This window comes from Sorex araneus, chromosome 3, assembly GCF_027595985.1.
Source record: "Sorex araneus isolate mSorAra2 chromosome 3, mSorAra2.pri, whole genome shotgun sequence".
Lineage (NCBI taxonomy): Eukaryota > Metazoa > Chordata > Mammalia > Eulipotyphla > Soricidae > Sorex > Sorex araneus.
The window spans coordinates 82,743,709-82,749,868 of record NC_073304.1 but is presented as its reverse complement, the minus strand read 5'-3'; the positions used below and the strand labels follow the sequence as shown (position 1 = coordinate 82,749,868).

At 39.4% G+C, this 6,160-nt stretch overlaps 1 pseudogene; it reads right to left on the bottom strand.

Moving 5' to 3' along the window:
* Window positions 1-2,852: 2,852 nt before the first annotated feature.
* Window positions 2,853-3,378, bottom strand: LOC101548316 (max-like protein X; annotated as a pseudogene).
* Window positions 3,379-6,160: the final 2,782 nt, after the last annotated feature.

The following is a 6,160-nucleotide window of genomic DNA, read 5'->3' as shown; positions in this document are numbered from 1 at the left end:
GTTAGCAGGAGCATATAAACATGCTATGGTCTCTCCTGCCTTTCCTTAGCCAGTGTCCCAGTAAAATCTCCACCATGTGTCTTTCTCTGAAAGCAGAAAAAGGTTTGAGAGTAAAGACTGAACAACTAAATAATCAACAGAACCTACAACATGCACATTTTGCTTTTGAAGGAATGGAATTCAAACTCCAAATATGGCTTGCTAATCTCCTGATACATAGTTTGTAGAATTTTCATGCTAAAAACTTTACTCTGAATTATACATATTTTGCCTTCTAGAAAAGCACAATCTAAAGTAGAATGACACCATACAGATCTCAGTCACAAACACAAAACTGACGTGACAATTATGTTACTATTAGGTTTTATAGTTTTATGTTTCTATTTCTAGTTAACCATTTTAACTTGGTATATGTAATCTTATTTTTAATAAATTTGATGTCCTTAAGCTTCGTTCTTCATCTATATCAAAAGATAAATCAAAATGGGTTGAGCTCTGAGAACCAGAATACTGAGTTATATCATTAAAATGAATAAATCGCTACTAAAATTCAAACAATGAGTTTTTTATTTTACCAGTTGAATCTTTTTCTACCTCCTTCCCACCTCATCGTCCCTCAAACTATGCATGATTTTAATCTTATCAGGAGCTCTTAGGATTTCAGTTCCAGTATTCCTTTGAGTAGGCGGTGAGAGGACAGACCAGGTATTTCTCTATTGCCCTAGATTATATAGAATCACAGATCTGGAGACATCCTTAGATATTATCTAAAAAGCCAGCCATAGATAAAGCCAGAGACGTGCTGAGGGGCACAGCTGGAAGCAGCCTTTTGACTCGTAGGCCAACATTTATTCCTGCCATGTGCCACAATACCATTCATTTAAACAGACTCAAAAAAAAGTATGGATAAATACATTACTCATTGTATCCTGCCATGTCAGCCTCTTGCTTAATTCATCTTCATGAACATCTAAGTACATCCTCTGTCAGCTTTATGGTTACTTAAAGCACTAAGTTCTATATTTTCAGATATAGAAAATCAAGCCACTGTTCTATCTTGCAATAGATTTTTCATCTCTACTATGTTATTAATTTATTTTCCTAAATAAAATCAAAGTGATGCTCTTTGCAGAATGGCTTTTAATCCCCAGGAGGTAAAATTGGGTGATCCCTAATGACCTTTCCTCTCATAGTTTGGTCTAAAGGTCTGTGATCTGCAGGGTCTGGAGAGATAGTAAAGGGGCTACGGTGCTTGCCTTGCATGAGGTTGACGCCAGTTTGATCCCCAGCACCATGACGGGGTTAGCCCAACACTTTCTTCTCAAATGTCATTTTAAGCAATAGATTCTTCATAGCACAGAAGAAAACATCCTTTGTTTGGTTTCTAAGGAAGTATTCGAAGAAGTAGTGAAAATAATGAGTCTTTGTTGGTGGTGTTAGTCCTATTGTGCTGGAAGTTTATCAGCTCACATTGAAGGTCATGTGACAGCAGTCTTGCCACCAGACAAATGAAGAGCATTTGTTTATAGCCCCTGAGAAACTCTTTCAGTCTAGCTGACAAATATCAGTCCTACAGTGGGGACAGTGTGCCTAGTTCTAAACAATGAGATTTTTCCTAGGGGACTTTTAAAAAACCAGATTAAGAATTAAACAGATTAATCCAAGTCATTTTCTTAATTTGTTGTGGTTCCCTAACTATTTTTCCATGCCTTAATTTTCCTTCTTTCCCGTATTGAGAGTCATTAGGATCATCTAAATACACAAATTACAAATGTGAAATAGATATAACAGCTCCCTTTTAGTCAGGAAATATTATAAATAAAAAGGCATAGCTACAGATATAATATACATTAAAGAAATAGTATAAATGTACAGAGAGATAATATAATGATACTTGCCCTGCATGCAGCTGACACCAATACCACAAAAATAAAAAATAGTACGGGATGGGGCTAGAACAATAACACAGCAAGTAGGACATTTGCCTTGCACGCCACCAACCCAAGTTCGATTCCCAGCATCCCATATGGTCCCCCGAGCACAGTCAGGAGTAATTCCTGAGTGCAGAGTTAGGAGTAAGCCTTGAGCATTGCCAGGTATAACCTAAAAAGCGAAAAAAAAAAAAGTATGGGAAAGGTCCAAAAAATTATAGGGCATTTTCCTTGTAGACAGACAACCTGGTTTAATCCCCAGCACCCTATTTCATCCCCTGAATTCCACCAGGAGTAATCCCTCAGCACATATCCAAGAGTAAGACCTGAGCACCCCCAGTTATGGCCCCCAAAGCAAAAACAACAACCAAAATTATATGGGACGTCTAACACTTATCATTATGCATTACATTTGTAAAGTTAAATAATCTGGATATATTTATGTAAAAATATACTTTATAGGACTGGCAAAAGGTACAAGTAAGACATTTGCCTTACATATAGTAGACCCAAGTCTTATCCCCACCACCAAATATGCTCTGCTGAAGAATAGCCCTGTACACTGCTATACATTGTCCAAGCCCTCCCCCAATCCATTCCCCTTCCCAAAGAAAGAAAAATTATCAATGAAATCTCAAAAAATAACATAATGAAAGGGGAAATAACCACATAAAAACACCATTTACCAAATAGTAACAAAAATTTCCACAGGGAGAGGGGCAGGTTTGAGTTTTTATGGTCAATGTAATAAATTAATCAGAAGCTTTAGCAAACACTCCAAGCCCTCAGAATGAGGTTGGAGAACCAAGAAGGAGCACCAGCTGACTGGGGTATGGTGCTGTGGTCTGATCTCATAAGCCCAGCAAATCCAGGACCAAGTGGGAGACTCAATGTCCTCCTTGGCTGTTTGGCCAGTGATGATCAGTAGACCTGGCTCTTTAATTGGTGCAGGATGCCAATCATCTGGTTCCTTAATAGGTGCAAGATGCCAGTCATGATCTCCCAGAGGATCTGATATTTACAATGCTCCTCAATCCAGCTAACAACCCAGTTCTACAGCTCCTGGAAGCTGGTCACAGAGATTGGAGCATTGAAAGATTGGAATAGAATAGAAAGATTGAAAGATGCCTTGAAATATGCTAAAGTTGACCTGGTCATAGACCTGGTTCTCCCCCTCATGGGAGTTGTCCTGGTGTGCCTTCACAATCTGTTCATAGTTCATTTCCATGATCTTCAGGGCTATGATATCCTTGTGTAGTATGGACACCTCCTCCTCTTGCTTTTTCTTTTCCTTGTGCAGAAACTGGATATAGTCAATGATCATCTGTAGAACAATGAATTTGCTGAATTTCTGGGAGCCAATGGAGAAGTCTTGCTCTTGGCAGGTGGGGACAATAGTTTGATGGTCACCATAGCCTCTCTTGAGTTTTGTTTTGTTTTGTTTTGTTTTGAGACCACACCCAGCGGTTCTCAGAGCTTACTCCTGGCTCTGTGCTCAGGGATCACTTCTGGTGGGTTCTGGGGACCATATGGGATGCCAGGGATTGAAACTGGGTTGACCCCATGCAAGGCAAGCACCCCTACCTGTACTGTCTCTCTGGCCTACTCCTAGAAAACTAGGCATGCAGGAAAACTTTCCTTAATCTAATGAAGATTATCAATGAACTCAGTAAATGGCTTTCTAGGTATGGAGGGGGAGGAAAGGTAACATCTAGTAGTGCTCAGGGGGCTATTTCAGGCTTTGTATTCAGGAGTTGCCCCTGTCACTATTTGAGGGCCCTGTATGGTTCTGGGCATTTGAAACAGGGTCACAACCTTATTTTCTGAACTACCTCTCTGGTCCATAAACTGTAACTACAGCCTTACTTCCTGTACAATCTCTGTGGTCTGCAAATAGCATTCTTCATAGAAAAATGCTAGAGGCATATCTAAATTAGCAGTAAGATAATGATGCCCACTATTTAAGATGCTTCTTTTTAACATTGTCCTGAAGATATGGATGCTAGAAAAGGCAATAAAAACAAACAAAAAATAAAATAAAAGGAACAAGAGTGAGGTAAAGAAGGAAGGAAAGAAAGAAGGGAGAGAGTTTATCACATTTATTAAAGAATTTTACAATTTCAGAATATGAAAAACTTTTATGCAAAACACAAAAGCACCAGCCACCAATGAAAACATTAACAAATGAAATAACAAAATGTAAAACTTCTCCCTGAAACATTATTCAAATAAAATGAAAAAATACACATTGAGAATTTGAGGAAGATATTTGCAATACAAAAGTCATAAAATTAATAAGAAAATTAAAAAGCTCAGTAAAAAAAGTGCAAATAGATAAACAGGTATTTTGTGGAAGAGGAAATAGTAAGAAATAATAAGCCTAGGACCTGAAGTAATTACATGGGGGTTTAGAGTGCCCATCATGCAAGCAAATGGTCCTGAGTTCAAATGCCCAGTGTGCCAAGCATGATACTGGCACCAGTGCTGCTTGAGCATGACAGCTCTGCAGTATGCCATCTCTAGGGCAATTACCGGCTGCTGTTTCTCATACAGCCTCAGCACCACAAAAAAAGGTTCCAGAAGACAGCTCAACGGTCTGAAGAACATACTTTGCATAGTGAAGTTCCAGTTCAATCCCCAGTATCGCATGATCCCCCAAGCATCACTAAGACCAACCACTGAATTCTGAGCCATGAGTAGCTCTCAAGAACCACCACATATGTCCCCAAAGGAATAAAAAATAACCCCCCCAAAAAAAACATTAAAAACAAAACCAGTGGGCCAGAATATGAAAAACTTTTATGCAAAACACAAAAGCACAAAAGCATGAGGGAGCCTGGGTTCAATCCCCAACACCAGAAGATCCCTCAAGCACCAGAGGAGGCTATGCACCCATGCATAGCCCTGAGCACTGCTAGTGAGAGATGACCCTAAAGAAGAATACAATAAACAACAACAAAAAGAGGTGTAACCTTTGGTGAGCTCTACAACTTCACAAGAGTTGTGTGAGCATCCCGGCCAGGAAGCACAACCTTTAGTAAGCCTGCACATGTGTGAGCACAGCAGTCATCCCCCAGAGAGCATCACAACCTTATCTTCTGTGTCTCCACTGAAAGTGTCAGTACTGAAAAGCAAAAGTGCAATCACCACAAGCTGAAGGGCACACACGTCAGTGAGCACTGTGGTTGAGTGTGTGAACACCACTACCTGATGTGTGACACCCAGTCAGCACCATGGCTAAGGATGTGCAAGCACCTGGTGTGTGTGCATTCCTGCAGCAACAGAAGCAACAGTAATGGAAGAGTGAGAAGGAGAAAGGACAAAAGTAAATTTTTTTAAAAAAAAATGAGGGTTTGGGGTGCCAGAGAGATAGTACAGCGAAGAAGGCACTTGTCTTGCTTGCTCTGGATGAACCCAGGTTCAGTTCCTGGTACCACACATTAAATTTATGAACCCCACCAAAACTAGGCCCTGAGCATCCCTGAGTATGGGTCAAACAAATAGGGCATGATAGGCTGTTCAACCTCATTAGTGATTCAGAAAATGATGGTAAAGGCATAATTCAGAAAGTGATGTGAGGTATATTTCATAGTTGCATACTGGGAAAAAGAAAACAAAGACTACCAAATGTTGAGAAAACATGAATCAATGGGATATCCTATATACTACTAGCATGGGAGTAAATTAATATAATACTTGTGGGAAATTATTCATATTGCTCTGAAAGTTGAATATTTGAATGCCAAAAACTGACATTGTACACCAATTAAATCCTGAAAATTCTTTGTAAAGAAACATCAAGAAACAACAGAATGTTGATAGCAATTTTTTTAATTATTTTTTATTGAGACATCATAGTTTACAGTACTATTGAATTCACCGCAGGGTTTTGATGGTTTTACTGTGGCAAAGCTACTTCACCAATCCCTCCACTGGCGTTTCCAGGTCCCCTCACCATGGTCCCATACAGTTCACCTCAGCCCTCCCATCCTTCAGCTTCCTCATTCCCACTTGTATTTGTCATGCCTCAGGCTTTGTTTTGAAAGCAGAATTCTTTATACTAGCAATCACATGTAGTAAAAACCCAAAGAAGAAAAAATACACTAACTGTGTTATATTCATACAAAAATCAAGGGGAATTGAAAAGGGTAAACTATTACACACACACTCACACACACAAACACACACACACACACACACACAAATTGTTTACTAGTTTTAGGCCATAC